General features: G+C 37.6%; 1 long non-coding RNA gene across 1 annotated transcript; it reads left to right on the forward strand.

Annotated features, from left to right (window-relative positions):
* The first annotated feature begins 10,299 nt into the window (after positions 1-10,299).
* Positions 10,300-16,606, forward strand: LOC130089326 (uncharacterized). The gene is made up of 3 exons (XR_008807558.1): positions 10,300-10,459; positions 12,890-13,133; positions 16,157-16,606. It is a non-coding gene; the product is annotated as an uncharacterized LOC130089326 (long non-coding RNA).
* The last annotated feature ends 822 nt before the right edge of the window (positions 16,607-17,428 follow it).

Consider the following 17,428-nt stretch of genomic DNA (forward strand, 5'->3'; position numbering starts at 1 on the left):
TTTCTAAAGTGTAGTTGCTTATTTGGGCTTGTTCCTAGCTCGTTGTCAAGCAGATATTTGATATTTTCTATATGTTATTTGTCCCTCCCCTTTCCCCATACACACAGGAGACAGTAGAGTTTTTTTCCCACCCACATCCTGCTTCTAATTGGCTCTGACCTGTCTCTGACCCAGATGGAAACGAGTACTAGCCAATCAGAGGCAGAGCAGGCCAATCGTTTTTTTTCTGGTTAGGAAAACGTCAGTGAGTGACGTTTAAATGAAAATACATGCGAGTCGCGACCGTCGCGACTGATGGTGACTGGACTGTAGGAGAGTTTTTATATATTAATTATATTTTAGATATTATAGATATAGATATTATAGTTTAATATTTGTTTAACCCTTTAACTGTCACTCCCCCTTTTTTTTCGCATAGATAGACATGAAAATCACTATCCAAACTTAAATGGTTGTAATTCAAGAATGCTTTGGAATATAGACCTATGGTTGGTCTTATTTTAAAGAAGACATTTGCCATATTATTGTTGAAGTGAAGTATTATGAAATTATGAAAGTGAAACAGAAAAAAAGTTATACAAGTTTGAGTTTATGAAAATGAACAATGTAAAAATGTAATTATTTATATTTTATATAAATATATATATATATATATATATATATATATATATATATATATATATATATATATATATATATATATATATATATATATATATATATATATTACAAAATATATTTTACTCTAAAACTGCAAGAAAATGTAAGCCACAAATCTGAAGAAGTTGTGTTCCAAATTTTAGGTTGATATCTCAAAAAATTAGCTTTTTAGTGAGATTTTATTTGGGCGCAGTACCAACATTTTTCACTAGATGGACAGCCAAGCTTCATTACTGAAAAAAAAAAAAAAAAACTGTAACGTGTGCACAGTTTTACACAACTGCCACAGTTTACCAATCTGTCCCCATGGATGTAAATTGACAATCTGTACCCACAGTTTAAAACTATCGGTCCCCACGGATTGTAAAACCGTGCACACAGTTTATTTATTTTTCTCTTCCCGGAACCTAGGGGCGCTCCGTAGAAAAAGCTCTTTTACTGTCTATGAGAAAAAGTCGCTTGTTTTGGGCTTGTTTTCACGGGCTTGGTTGCTTATTTGTCTCGCGAGATCTGGCAACACTGGTTGTACTTCGACACGGCACAGCGCGGATGAACACAATGTTTGAGGAGAGTGTGCAGCTGTCAGTCACCTCGCCGGTGTGAATAATGTCATTCAGAATCACAGGTTATTATTTTTGGAAGTATGACCAACATAAGAATTTTCACCGGAAAATGTCATCTGAACAAGTAGCCTAAGAAACATATCACTTTTGTTCTGGTTCTGACATTGCAGTAAATCGCGCTGATTAAATCTAACAATCGCTTATATCACACAAAACCGTGCAAATTATACTTTGTTCTCAAATTGTTAATGTTAACAATGTCAGCAAGCATTGTGTGACTACATGTAATGTCCTTCCAATATGTATCCTCCTTGTTTTCGCATGGGTCCGGTTGCAGTCTCTCACTGGTGATTGTCGTTTAAACTTTCTGGATCCGCCCTCAACTTTATAAGTTTAATTATATCAAGTGCTGTGAGAAAAGGCTATAAATCTCCACCTCCAGCATCCTCACAATATAGCCTTCTAGCCGAGACTCTTCTTTATGTGTACAGATGTGACTTAATGACGCAAAGACGTGCTCGAATCTCCCGCGGAAATCCACCAGTACCACTGGAGTTAAAAACATTATTACAAGCTTACCGCTTTGAATCGAGCTAAGGCAAGCAGATAGTTTTGAACACCGGCTGGTTATGTATTTTCTCAAATATGTATTATGGATAATTTTTAACCCCAAAAAAGCTATGGACTGCAGCTTTAATATGTGGTAGCCTACTTATGCTCATGAAGGCTGCATTTAGTTTTTATAAGCAAAATTTATTTGAAAAAGAAAGTATTAATGTAGCCTATTAATTCCTAAAAGTTTTAAAATATATTTTTTTAATAAAAAAATAAAAATAAATTAATTTTACATTTTTAATGTAGGCCTATATGCTTTACAATATACAGTATATAATATGCAGTACCTATTTAAAAAAAAAAACTAATATTCTAAAGGCAATTAATTAAAAGTTTGACGTCTTAGTTTAATTATTTTTATTTAATCATTGAATAATGAAATTGCAAATTTTAGATATAATAACTCAATTTATGTTAATTATTTGGTTGTAGAATTCCACAAGTATTTAGTTAAGATGTATATGAGTTACTTTATTTAATGGTGCAATGCTCAAATATTTAGTTTTGTGTACGCAGAGTAACTTACACATCAACTGATGTTCTCAGAGATCTACCTTCCTTCCGCCTGCACTAACATGCCTGCCTGTAATTTTGTTTTAATGATTGATTGTTTGATTAAGGTGGGATCGAAAAATGTACAAAACAGAAGATCTCCAGGAACAAGATTGATCAATGCCGAAAAGATCTTATGGACCTTCCGCGATCCACCTTTCTCTGTTTTTGTCCACGGCGCAGGCTTTGTCCTTCCACCATCCAGATCAGAGCTTGACATTTGCCCTGTTGAGTATAAGGTAACTTTTTGGTAACACATGACTCACTAATATTTTCACTAGTCCCTTCTCATCACTGTTTTGTTCTTTTGTTCCCACGCAAAATGTTCAGATAAATGACTGAACCGCAGTTTGGTATGAACTCCCAGTACGCATCAGAATAAGATTAATATACATCATATACATCAACCAGGCGATACAGACGTGAAATCTGATTCTCCATGGAAACGACGTGAACTCTGTGGTTTCTACTGTTTGCTTTTTAAAAAAATGTCTTGTTATGCTCTTACTGCTATCTCTCAGTAGTAAAGAATCTTCTCACCATCATTGTAATATTACCTTTGTTCCTTTTGCACATCTTAGACGGCAGTTGCTGTCTTTGCTCAAGCGTGCCTCACAGTTTTTGGATGGATAATTGTGTGTGAAACCGCTGAGAAGTGCCTTTCCTCACCCACTGTTAGCTTCAACAAAAACACCCTTGAATGTAACTGATTCCTCCATCTCTAGAGGTGTTTTGATGAGGCAGATGTTTTTCTGTCAGGATGAATATTACGGAAGAGGCCTATTGGAGGGAGAAATTAGGATTAAACGCCCTCTGTTTGCCGAGCTCTTGAGGTTTCTTTGCCGGTTGAGTCTATGCCAGACATTTGGAGCTCGTTCTCCTGCTATTGAGATGGAAAAATCAGAGAGAAGGCTATCGTTACTCTCCATCAAGAAGAGGGAAAGTGAAAACAACGAGAAGGGGGAAATCGAGCCGGTGGAAAACATAATAAGTCATCATGTAGCGGAGGAGTAAGAGAAATGGTGTGAAAAGAGCCAAGTAGACAAGCAGAGGCTGTCTGTGACGGATGAGTGCAGGGAAACTGGGCTTGTCTTTCCAGAAGGGCAAACCCAGTCTGATTGATTAGAGCGCCTCTTGAAAAGGGCCTGATACCCAATAGTGTTTCTGAGGCATCTTACAAACGCTCACTTGCGCTTTTGAGAAGCTTTCGGTATGAAATAATAACTGCAATGGTGGAGACCAAGGGATGGTTGTAACACCTCTATAATACATCTCTAACCAGTGTGAATTCATGTGAGGTTCAAAGAGTCCCGTTGTTAACATTTTACATGCATTCATTTTGTTAATGAAACTTCCCTTTTTTTACTAACCATCATTAATCCCTCCCCCAACTTTTCCAACTAGTTTGCTGTTTTAGATTATTTTATTTTTTATATTTTATTTGAAAAAATGTGTTAAATACTTTAAAGGGATAGTTCACTTTGAAATTAATTTTTGATATGTTTTAGCTTACCTCAAGGGCATCTAAGATGTAGGTGTCTTTGTGTCCACAGTATTTTCAATTTTGATATTTTTAGGTCAAACCGTTCTTGTCTGTCAGTCATATAATGCAGGTCTATATGGTCACCACCTCAAAGAGCATGCACAGAGAAGTCCAAATTAAACATGATTTAATGACTTGTAAATGTAAGTACACATTGATGGCCTAAGACACGAAACGAGCGGTTTGTGTGCGAAAACGAACAGTATTTATATCGTTTTTACCTCTTGTTTTTACCCGCGCCGGCGGTTCGGTCTTTTCCGGTAAGCACCGGAAGTGATCTCTCGCGCGTGTACGTCACTCATACAATTGTTATATTTTTTATTTTTTTGGAATTGTTTTCTTTTACGACGGTTTAAACATCCCGAATAAGCGCAAATTAGTACCCTTTTAATTAGCCGTCTTACCTACAATATCTGCTCTGTGTAAACAATGAGTGACGTACACGCGCGAGGTTTCACTTCCGGCGCTTTCTGGAAAAGACCGAACCGCCGGCGCCGTCAGATCACTTGGACCTGGCTGTGTGTACAAGAGGTAAAAATCTCTTGTTGATTATTGCAACAATAATCAAAGTACTCAAAATCTCAATATTTCAAAGAGCAAATAGAGATCAAATTTTTTCTTCAAGCATGATACAGAGCTAACAGATGGTTACAACTACACAGCCCAGCCTAAGATAGCTTTCATATTGGGAGATATTCGCATGCATCAGGGAGCCGCTTTCAAAATGTGGGGTATTGAAATAGCGTTGGAATGCGCTCTCGCGTTTTCACGATCACGTGTACTCTGTGAATAATGCTGGTGGTGCTGAGTGCTCATTTAACAAGATAAGACATTTGTCAGACGCTTAGGCTCTGTTGTACAACGAATCCGCTGCCATGGTCTTGTCAGTCATCTCGTTACTTACTCTTGTCACATGATCAGTGAACTCCGATTCCTGCTGCACTATGTACGACTCTGCAGCCCGTGTTGGATGAGCTGGATGGAATCGAAGCAACCGTTATCCAACTGAATTAAATGGTTCCCAGATAGCAACATAGTGTCGGCCCAGATCCGGCCCACTCGTTGAATCCAGATGTGTGTACCAGATGTGGTCCGGATCTGGGCCGACACTATGTTGCTGTCTGGGTTTCTATTTCTATAAAAAGCAAAACTACAGAGTAGGGGGGAATGTAAAAGTAGCTGTGACATATTCTATCCTAACTTCACCCTCACACCGCAATATCACGAGACAGCTTTTCACCTTGACGAGAAATCTCGTCGCATTTTAATCTCGTGAGATCTCGTGGCAAGAGATCTCGTCACACCCCTACTAATTTCTAAGTGGCTAAATTAAGAAAGTGTTAAAACTCACATTACAACCATCCCCGTTCTCCCCTACTAAAAAAACAATCCTTCTAAAGTACTAAAGTTGTGTATTTATGATAATAGAAAGTCATTTCCTCAGTTGGAAAGAGTAACCGGAAGGGACTTTTCAAAATGATCCTGTAACATAAGCATTTATGATCTTTGCTCAAAATTGGCTAACCGTAACAAATCTCCTTCCAATTCACTTACTATTTCTGTCTCAGTCTGCTCAAGGTGTAAATGTATTCAACTCTCGAAACATGTGCATGGCTGCCCTTTGCTTGGCGTGAAGCTGCAAGTCACATGTAGTTCTAGTTCTTCCGAGGAGCTTGTAGCCTAAGATGATCTTATCGTAAGCTAAACTGACATCAACACATGTGACATAAGCCCCCAGTGTACGGACCTCTTCGGGGTCATGTCCAGATCTTGACTTCAAGCGGCTTCTCTCCACACAGGGATGCAACTGTTTGTGGCTGTGATCTCATGTTCACAGCGTTTCTGCTTCTGAAGACCTATTGATTAAGATGAGACCCTATTGATTTCGACAGCGCTCACTCATTTAAACGCCCACCTTTAGCCGCTCTCATTATTATACATCAGCATTGTAGTTATGTGCTCAAAAGGTTACCATTTAATGGCTCTTTCTTTCACTCATGATTACGATTTTTTTTTTCTTCTTCTTTAGGTTCACGTTTAATCTCTCAAATCTGTCTTGATTTCTCTACAGTTCTGCTCCAGGCTGATTATCAATGCGCCGGGCTATCTGTGACATCCTGGGAAAACATTGCTGCCTTTTAAGAACCCACAACCACTTTTTGCATTAGGCTAAGTGGGGTTTGCAGATTGTGAAATTACAGCAAAATCTGAGGTACTTTTATTTGAGAAATGGAAAATAACTTTCTTTTCACATGGTGTTTGCATGCTACCCCGCACTTCCAAAGCACACACATTTGCATAATCATGAGCCGGCGCACTCTAGTAAATCTATTTACTCTGAAGGTCTCTTCTGCGCACAGGGGTTAGGAGATTTTCGGGCTACGACGTTTTCCCCTTCTATTCTATTCTCGAGGGGAAGCTTGTTAAATGGGTTGCTTCCACATTGTACTCTAAATCCACACTCATTCTTTTTGAAGCAGCTTCAAACAAAAGCACGAGTCGACTACAGTGCAGTTTTTGTTCCCTGGCAGCCATGTGGATGGCATATGCTAATAGTATGGGGTGAAGAAGTAGTGTTTTGTAAGAATGGGACCAGTAGCTGCTGGTCATAGCCCAGGGAAACGGCGGCTTTGAGTGGCATAGATGTCTGCAGTAGAAAGGGAAAATGGAAATGTTTCAGATGTGAGTGGCGTTTTTCACAGTCGCCACATGAAAAAAAAGGCCATTTGTGGTTTGTGCTCCGAGTCGTCTCCACCGAGATGGGCAGCTTCCGACTGTTGTTAAATAATCATAAAAGCCTCTTCCTGTCCAGATGTGCATCACAGGTTGTTTAACAGAGCAAGGGTTGAATAGGAGCTTTGTAGATTTTGGTTTTCTCTATGGCACACAAAGTGAGTGTTACATATTAAACAATTTTTTTGTTGTTGTTATTATTTTCACCCCACATGTTCACACAGCTCAAAAAAGCACTCCATGCAAGCTATAACCTATTTCTTTATATCTATCTGAAGCCATAAAGCCATAAGATACCAATTGGTTTTGCATAAATTCAGATTTGATGGCAGTGATGCCAACTGTCATTGGCTCTTACATGTCTTGCAAAAGATGCCATGCCAAGATTGAATATGCAAAAGCGGCAATATGTTCTGTGAATAATTATTATTTGGCGTGTTTCTCTTTCAAAAGTATTGTATAGCTTCAGATGACTTGGAATATACTGTATCTCACAAGCAGGATTGTTATTGTTTTAAAGTTTTAATTATGTTCTATTTGAAATGTCTTGGTGGGGTTTTTTTTCCAATTCTTTCAATTTTGTAAGTTTTCACTGTTAGTTTTAGTTTTTTTGTGTGTGTGTGTGTATTTTAGGGCTGCCAAAGTTATTGTGCTAACTTTTATTATGTAAAAAAAAAAAGAAAAGGTAAAATGTCTCACTGCAGTTTAGTGCCATTTTTATTTTTAATGCCGGTGGGTCGTAAGGGTTCAAGCATTATAATATACAGTCTATCAAAAACTAAAATTAATTTGTGGGCAGTTTTATGAAGTTATTAAGTCTTGGAGTCATGTATTTTAGTTTAGTTTCAGTTTTTCCCAGTTGGTTTTTAATCATATTTCAGTTAACAAAATTGTTTCATTTAATTTTGTTCTAGTTTTGTTGAAATATTTTTGCTGCATTTTTGAGCTTGACAACCCTTGTTTAGTTTTTTATTGTTTTTGCTTGGAAATGAGGAACATGAACATTATTTAGTTTTCCACGGAATAACAGAAATTTTGGAATGATGTGAGGGTCATTTAGTGAGAACTATTCCCTTAATGTCTTACTTAGCAAGTGGCAATACCCAGGTTTTTAAGTGCAGACCTATAAGGGGAACTGTGCTCCTTTGCCATGGCACTAAATCTGACAGCCAAGTGATAATAGTTCAAAATGTCCCTATTATGGCCTTTCATTTTTATCCTCCTTAGATTTTATGTAACACCAGAGGCAATGAAGCATCTAATTGCCTTACCTTCTCCTTGTGAGAAATCACTTGGCCCGAGTACACATGCAGTTTCACGGCACCCTCCCCTCTCATTGCCCGTCCACCAAAGCATATCGTTTTCTCCGGCTCTGGATGAACCGCTGCCTCCCTGAGCCAGGATAATTGACTGTGTGGCTTAACAGCTTAATGGAGAGGGGGGCAGTTACTCATGCAAAACGCAGGGAGCTTTGCTCTGAAGCGTGCTACAGGTCGCCCTACTTTGTGCAGCTGAAGGGAAGGATATGGAGAGTGCGCTTAGATTGGGAGGATAAGATTTCACAGTAAGATGGCTTCATTTTCTCCCAGGGGTCTTTGCCTGTGGGATGCTAATGAGTCTGATATGCTAATAGGGGTGGAGCTTTTCAGCAGTTTCCCCCTTACACCGCCTCCATCTTCCTGTCCTTGTCAACTATCCCTACAGCCCTGGACTTCAAAGACGTTCCTACACGTACTTTCCCCCAGCATTTGCATTAAGCCAACACCAGTTCTCGAGCGAAATGAGACGCCTCGACAACAAATAAAGAGTCAGCAGTTTACTGTTTGACATTTAGCGGAGCATTAGTGAGTTTCACACTTCCTGTCCTCCCCGCTCGTAATTAGCAGAGTGAGGCATTACACTTCACTGTATAGTGCTTGAGAGTGGCATCAAGGAGAACATCATTAATGGACACCTGGAGATGAACAGCTTGTGGTTGCTGCTTGGTGTGACCCTGAGCAGGGCGCAGGCTGCTTCGTAGAATCAAATGAGGTGACTGATGTAGGGGGATAGTTTGTCAGATCTGGGGCAGTCCCAAGAGCTGCAGTTTGTCTCTGTTGACAACCGCGCTCACCTGAAGGGCTGCTCATCCTGTGCATGCCGAAATGTGATCGCGCCGTAAAGGAGACTGATGCCCTCTACCACGTCTGCCCCGCTGTCCTCTAGTGCGTCCTCTTTTCTGCCTTTCATCATGTTTCTGATTGGGATTCTCTCTTTATTTGTGTCCTTTCTTGTCCTCCTCCACTTTTCTACCTCACAAAAGCCACATTTACTCATAAATGAAAATATATTTTGAAAAGATCTTCTTTTGTGTTCCGCAGAAGAAAGAAAGTCTTATAGGTTTGGAAGAGGAATAAATGACAGAATTCTTATTTTCATCAATTATCCCTGTATGCTCAGTGTTATATTATCTTTAGCTTTTATCTTCAGTTATCATTTTAATTTTAGTTTAAGCAATTTTGTCATTTTTATTAGTCTATATATATATATATATATATATATATATATTAGGGCTGTCAAATGATTAATTGCGATTAATCGCATCAAAAGTAAAGTTTGTGTTTACATAATATATGTGGGTGCACTGTGTATAATTATTTTGTATATATATATAAATACAAACACATGCATGTATATTTAAGAAAAATATATATTATTTATATATAAAATATTTATATATAATAAAGATTATATTTAAATCTATACACAGTATATACATGAAAATATTTCTTAAATAGCTATATACAAGCATGTGTGTGTATTTATATATATAAAATAATTATACACAGTGCACCCGCATATATTATGTAAACACAAACTTTTATTTTGGATGAGATTAATCGCGATTAATCATTTGACAGCCCTAATATATATATTTAGATTTATTTATTTTTAGTTTAAGTCATTAAACAACAAGTTTACATTTACCATTGGCAACTAACTGAAATAGAATAAGTTAACTTTTTTAAGTTTAAGTTTTTCATCTAATTTTTATATTTGATTTTATTTCAGTGTTACAGTGAGGCACTTACTATTGAAGTAAATCGGGACAATTTTGTGGGATAATTTATCAAATATTTAAATTAAAAAAGTAATTTAAATTATTTTATTAAAACTTATTTGAGCTGTAAAGATAATACAAAATATCATTTTTTACAGATTTAGTTTTAGTTGCATTGTCATGGTGACAAGGTAAAGTTCTATATTTACACAACTCTACATAAAATATATATTTACATCTTGTGGCTAAACTATTTAAAATGAGTATTTTAATGTGTGCATATTGGCCCCATTTACTTCCATTGTAAGTGCTTCATTCACTGTAACATGGATATACATGGAAATACATTTGTGTTAATCAACATTAAGCCACAAATTCTGCTGATTGAGCTTAACTTGTACTGCACCCGTAATATTCCTTTAATTCCAAGTGGATTCTCGTAATATTTATTTGTGATGGATCTACAGATTTCTCTTTTATTACAAGCCAAAAGACTTGCCATTGTTCACCATTCTAAATTCACCCATTCTAAATAATCCCCCTATCCCTTTCGCTCCTTCAACAGAATCCAAGCAGGATATGAGAACCATCTACAGTAATAGTGAATGGATTGAACCTTGAATGCTATATCGACGTTCAGTGGCTGGGGAACAAAGTGAATGAGAGATGATACGAAGGACACATGGATCCAGCAGGATGCATATGGAACAAGACTGTGTTTTGGCTCGGACACACATCCTTTGAAAATGAACGGTGATCATATGTGTCCCGCTCATTACAACAATGGAATGATGTAATCCACTGAAGCTGGCCTCAGAAGCCATAATAGTAGCTAAATTGCCGTTTTGTGTTGCTCTATGACCTTCCTTTTTGTTTTCTCTGAAAGTTCCCCATTAGCGGTATGTTCATACTGTGTCACCTAAAGTAAGCACAGATATATTATTTATATCATGTGTGGGAATCAAGCACAAAGGCTGTTTTCAGGGAATGATCACACCGAGGGACTGAGGAAAGAGCCTTAAATCACAAAGGGAATACAGCTTTTTGTGTAATGTTTATCATCCCTTCAGGCAACCATGGCGTGAAATGAAAAGTTGAGTTTTTGACCACATGTTGCTTCAATATGGGTTTTACAGGTGGCAGATAGTCGATCTTTGGCCACAGTGCTGGTACAATGGTCTTCTGTAGCGCAGCCAACCACAAGGAATTCGTTACAGTGGAACATCTCATGTTCTGTTGGAGAAAGGTTGTCTGGGAACATACTGGAACAGATTCTTTCTTTCTTTCTTTCTTTATAGTCTCTGATTCTGTGCAAAGTGCTTGGCGAGATCTGACTGTTTAGACGTTTAAAGTTTGCATTGGATTACAACATTAGGGTCCTTTTGTACTGGGTAGTTTATCCTAAAAAAATTCCTTTTCCCCTCCAGGGTGTTATACAGTATGGCACATATACATATGACTGATTATCCAAGCCCAAGGACAAAGCAATATTTTTCTAATAATGTCTCTAAAAAGGCCATTTTGAGTCTCTAAAGCCAATGTGACTAAAGTGTGAACATCATGATTGAAAATGTGCAAAATTCAAATCAGATGGCACATTGCATCTCCTTTTATCGTGTGGATCTAACTTTTCGAGAGTAACACTAAAGATATCATTTATATTTTCCACCTTTTGTGGAAAATGTCTGTGTAAAGGTTTTAAAGTGGCCATATTGTGCTATTGTGGCATATTGTGGTTCCTAATTTTGCTTTCGAGTTCTCCTACAACAGGTTTACATCATGCATCAAAAAAAAGAAAGAAATCATAATATATAGGCCTATTGCACATTGCTGGTTGCACATTGTATTTTTAGAACTAACAAAACATTTGTAACCCTTAAATGCATAACTTGGGTCTTTAGTGACCCGGGACGTCGTTCACAAGCCTCCTCCTCATTCATTTTTTAAAGTTAGTCATCAACCATCTTAGTATTCCTCAATCAGTGCATAAACAATATAACAAGAAAAATGCCTGTTTGTTTACCCATTCATTTTTTTGTAAAAAAAAACATTGTTTGTATAGAGTCGCTAACGACCGAGGTGTGTAACAGTGTAAGTATATTTTTTCTGCACAACAATAATTAAATCTCTGATGACTGAATAAGTGCAATTCACCTTTATTCCACAAGGTGACAATGTCTAATACACAAGTATGAAGTGACTAAGCCATAAGACTGACATGACACCTTCATAATCATGACATGACACATGTCATGAATATGAAAGAGGTTTCATGCATGTTTATGACAACTGTCATTAAGTGTCATTCGCTCAATTATGACATTTTGAATGCAAATATGACATTGTTTAAAATGTCATTGTTATGACAACTTGACAAACCAATACATGATACATTTTCATAAATATGTCATAAACATGACATAGCAGATTAATTATCAAACTTGAGAAACCACTTAGCTTTATGGGTTAACATTACATTAAACTGTCATGTGGTTGGTTTTGACATTGGCTGTCATGAGGCCATTGTAACGATGTCATGAATATTTTTCTTGACCTCAACTATAGTGGTACAAATTGAATTTGTCATAAAAATGTTATAATGGCCTCATGACAGCCAATGTCAAAACCAACCACCTGACAGTTTAATGTAATGTTAACCCATAAAGCTAAGTGGTTTCTCAAGTTTGATAATTAATCTGCTATGTCATGTTTATGACACATTTATGTTATGTCAAAGACACAGCAGGTTATGATGTATTGGTTTATGTCAATGTGTCATTACCAAGACATCTCAAACAATGTCATATTTGCATTAAAAATGTCATAATTGAGCGAATGACACTTAATGACAGTTGTCATAAACATTTTTATGACATGTGTCATGTCATGATTATGAAGGTGTCATGTCAGTCTTATGCACACCGTTTCAAGTAAAGTGTTACCGAATAATTTTGTCAGTACAACAGATATAGGCTATACTGTAAACAGACAGTGACTGCACACCCCTAATATTTCCCCTGCCTTATTTTATAGAGCATATCGGTGATTCTTTATCCCCCAATGATAGGACACCCCCTAAAAAAGTCACAAAAAAAAAAAAACTTTAGCTGTATCATGTTTTATGTCTGTTATACATGTTGAGAGTCTCTCAATAACACCATTGTTATCCACTGTCATCGTCAGGTGTCTGTTGAAGCTCCTGTGGTGTCTGCTGGGATAGCCATGTTTACCAGCCTCCACCTCAGGCTCTTCCCCACTGAGAGCTTCATGCCCAACAAGGGTGTTGCACACCGAATCCCCCTGATTCAGGAGCTCACATAAACAACCTACGGGCAGCACCTCCTCTCCCCAGACTGTCCCCGGTTACTAAGATCTCTATACTGCTCCCCTGAAGAACACCTCCAGATTTCTCCAGAAGTCACCTTAAGTAGTCATTTTTATTTATTTTAGAGGAACATTTGTCCACTGACTTTACCTTTATTATAAACTAGGGGTGTGCAATGAACTGTGTTGGGGAAAGTTACTTTTAAAAGTAATGCATTACAAAATTGCGTTACTCCCTAAAAAAAGTAACTACCTACTTAGTTGCTTTTTATGGAATTAATGTGTTACGTTACTTTTTCATTTCTTTTTCTCCTGGACTGGGCTTGTTTATATATATATATATATATATATATATATATATATATATATTTGGCAAACGTAAAGGCCCTTTCACACCAAAAGTGAAATGAAAAGGCCTTAGGCTGAAAGAAATGCGATTTGCTTACTCCTGATTTCTCTCAACATGGGGACAGGAGAGCTGTCAGTCAATAAATGGGACAACAAAGTAACTCAGATTTTTTGTTGTAAAATTAAAAGTAATGCATTACTTTACTAGTTATCTGTAATCTGATTAAGTAACTCGCATTACTTGTAACGTGTTACCCCCAACACTGGCACATCTAAATACAGGGATGTATATGTGTCTAGTGCAGTGATAGAATTATTTGTATCAAAATTCAGATAAAACAGGATGTTGGCAGGACTTTAAAGGAGTGTGTCAAAAAAAAAGAAAAAAAAAAAAAGAACTCTTTTCCATTTATAGTTTCCATTTAGCAAATATGCCTCATATAATTTGTTATAATAAATTATTTAATTCAGCAAGGATACAGTAGAGACTATTTAATATTGTTTCAACTTCTTTGAACTTTTTATATTCTGAAATATAATTTATATTTCCATGAAAATAATGACGATGATTTTTTTAAATTGAGAATCTTAAAAAAAAATTCTGAAAAAATCTTACCAACCCCAAACTTTTGAATAGTAGAGTATTTTTATTAAATGAAAGACATTGAAAAAAAATGTAATTAATTAAATATTTAATTTAATGTAAATCATTTTAAAATATTTTATTTCATGTGCTTGTTGAATAACTTTTATTTATATTTTATATATTTTTTATTTTTAAGTCATTCGTGCCTGAAAAAGATATTCAGCTTCAGGCACATCATTAGAAATGGCTCTTTTTCAATATCCACTAAAATTCCTCTCTTCCCTCCATTACATCCAGGAGATTACATGCCTCATTGCTCCTGTCCTCCATCTCAGCCTGAATTTAGCATATGCATGGTGTTGCGCTGTGTTTACCACAACCGATCCACACGGTCTCTCCGTTACAGAAGAACTCTGTGATGACAGGTATTTGAGTGTCTGTTACGCCATGCATCTCTCCTCCCTTCTCCACCCACCTGCTTCATAACGCCAGTCCTTCACTTAATGTGGCCGTCATGGTGACAGTCTAGGGCAGATGAGAGTTAATTGAAATAGAAGGCTGCTTCTCACTGATGGAGACTGACAGCACCCCCTCGCCAGAAGTGACTGTGCCACCCCATGCTGGCAGTTTTCACAGTGAAAGAAAAGTGTGCGGTGGTGAAAAAGGCAGGCTGTGCTGTGAGTGCTTGGGCTGCCTGCCAAAGCCGCCGGATGAGTTTATTAGAAACAAGAAGAGAGATGCATATATTTCCATTTTTTCTTGTTTTCACCCTCAACGAATTAGAGGAAGGTTTCCAGCAACGTGCTTGCGAAGGACTGACCCTTGGCGACTTAAAATCAGAGATCAAGACGATGAGTCAGGGCAGGGGGACGGCGCGAACAGCACAGCACACAGTCTAAATAATTTCACATGCCGAGCCTGTCAGGTTTGATGTAATGAGCTCTGATTTTGTCATCCAGCGCTGTGCAGATAGGTTAATCATTTTCATTAACACCACCTCCTCTGAGAGACCTCTTCCTCTCGTGCTGTCAGTGGTACGTTGGCTTGGCGAGCGCTCAGACCCCTCAGATGTTTTAGTCTAGTGCCAGAAAAGACTGAATCGATGCACGCAGACAGGCAAGGACCCCTCAGTGGGCCCTGAGTGGACGACTGTGATTACTGCTGACAATAATTTATGGGCCTTGCTGATTGAAAACATGAGAGATGTAGTTAGAGTTGCAAGGGTGATTAGGCAGCACCTTAAGATACAAAGATGGTGTCACAGCTGCTGCTGCTGGGAGAAAGTCTGCATCCGAACACCGCATGCCACCGCAGTACAAAAAAAAAGATCAGTTGGTAGAAAGATATCAATTCGAAATCAGCTGCAGTCATGTGAGTTACTCATTGTAGTAACCATAAAGTCACAATGTAAGGGAAATAGCGACATATCTTGTCTTTCGCATTGTTACATACATCCAAACGAAACAGATTTTTGAAATGTTGGTTCTATATGCTTCGGCTGTTTATTGGATAGATGCAGATCAAGTTTTGCAATCGATTACTGAACGGTTGGTTTTCTGAGTGAAAAAAAGCAATAGCAATCGGTATTACAACCAACTATAAGTAGTGTTTGCATGTTTGTTTGCTAAATCTAGCAGTATGAATGCAGCATTGTTTTCGTTTTTTTTGTATTCACTTTTGTTTTCAAAGTACAGTTATCATCACAAATACGGTCAAGGTGGGTCTGAATGACAAAGTAAACTAAGTTCCACCACATACAATATAAACAGCCACATAGCAGTTTCAGCGCAGTTCTTTATCATGCTCAGAGTATTGGTGCCCTGCAAAGTTTTCATGAAAACAAATGGCAAGTAATTGGGTCATTCATAAGGGCTATTCCCAAGGTGTTGGCAAGGGATGAGAGATGGTCCATGTACAAATCCCTCTTTATGGTGAAACTCTCTGGTGGCCTGGGGCAATATCACCATCCCTCCCTTTTTGTGCACACAATGGATTGCATTAAGCTTGTACGATATAAAAAAAAAACATTAATGTCCCCTTTTATACACCACAGTGGAAATCAGGTCATGTGATCAACAGCATAAAGCAAAATCACTGCTATCTGAAGATTTTTACTAAACTGGTTAGCATAAAAGGATAATAAATTAAGTATTGGAGTCATTTTGAACTTTTGCTCCCTCCCATTACCACAGGTAATACCACATCCTTGTAGACCTGCTGATGGAGCCCCCTTCTGTTCCTTGAATACCTGCAGGATTTCCGTCACCTAATCTCCCATGATTAGCCTTTGCCACTGGGTCCAGGTCATTAATCCCGTCTCCTACACTGAGTGACAATAATCTCTGCTCACTGGGCAGGAGAGCCAGCTCCATTTGTCACTCTGTCACCCAATGGCTCTCACATGGGAGAGGACAAGGACCATTTATCTGTGGAATGTGCTGCAGTAACTGCAGGGCCGGCAAATTAAAGAAAAAAAAATCCATCCTTCCTCAGGATTGTACGGTGATTTGGAGCGAAGATAAAAGCTTGATTCCTCCTTTTTTGCGATGAGTGTACAACGTATTTGTCATTAAATATAATGTCAGTCATCAATGTATTTTTGTCTGATACAGCATATTCAAGGTGAAGCAAGTTTTGTGTCACTAGCATCAGAACTAATGAGTTTGTTTTTTCCCCTGTGAGTGGATGGGGACTCCTTGACAACTATATCGATAGAGTGCTGCAGGGATGACATATTTTTGTAGGCCGAAACCCGGAAACGAGTTGTCATTTTAGCACTTCCAGTCCCATCGTTCTGAAGTCAATGGGTTTTTTGAACGGGTTCTTGATTAAATACCTGAAATAAGGTCTGTAGTTAACACAAGCTCAGAATATTTTCATGGTTTATTCTAAGCCTATAAATTCTGTACATCATAGCCCATTGTGATATTTAACTTTTTTTTTTTTTTTTGTCTTTGAAAAGGCGATTTCTAACAAGTGGCTAAATGGGACTACAGAGGTTATCGGGAACATTAAACGTCATCATGGCAATCAGGAAAACATTCCACAGTCTGCTATCACAGCCTAATCGTTTTGTTGCAAAATATTCAAACTCAACACTGTAAAAAAATTGCTGTAGTTATGCAGCTGGTTGCCAGTAACTTACTGTAGATTTAAATTGATGTATATTTACTGGCGACAGTTAACAAGTCTTTGTCTTTACAGAATAAAATTATAAAATAACAATCTAATGCAAAGCATTCTGGGAACCAGAAATCTTCATCAACCGTTTTCTGTTTTTTTTTCCTTCAGATTTTGGTTCCCAGAATGCTTTGCATGAGGCTGTTATTTTAGTTTTATTCTGTAAAGATAAAGACTTGTTAATGTTTAATGTTCATTTAACTTTGAACAAACTGTTGCCAGTAAATAACATCAATTTAAAACTACAGTAAGTTACTGGCAAACAGCTGCCAGTAATACTGTAA

This window comes from Rhinichthys klamathensis, unplaced genomic scaffold, assembly GCF_029890125.1.
Source record: "Rhinichthys klamathensis goyatoka isolate OS25496 unplaced genomic scaffold, OSU_Roscu_1.1 h1tg000005l_1, whole genome shotgun sequence".
Taxonomy (NCBI): Eukaryota; Metazoa; Chordata; class Actinopteri; order Cypriniformes; family Leuciscidae; genus Rhinichthys; species Rhinichthys klamathensis.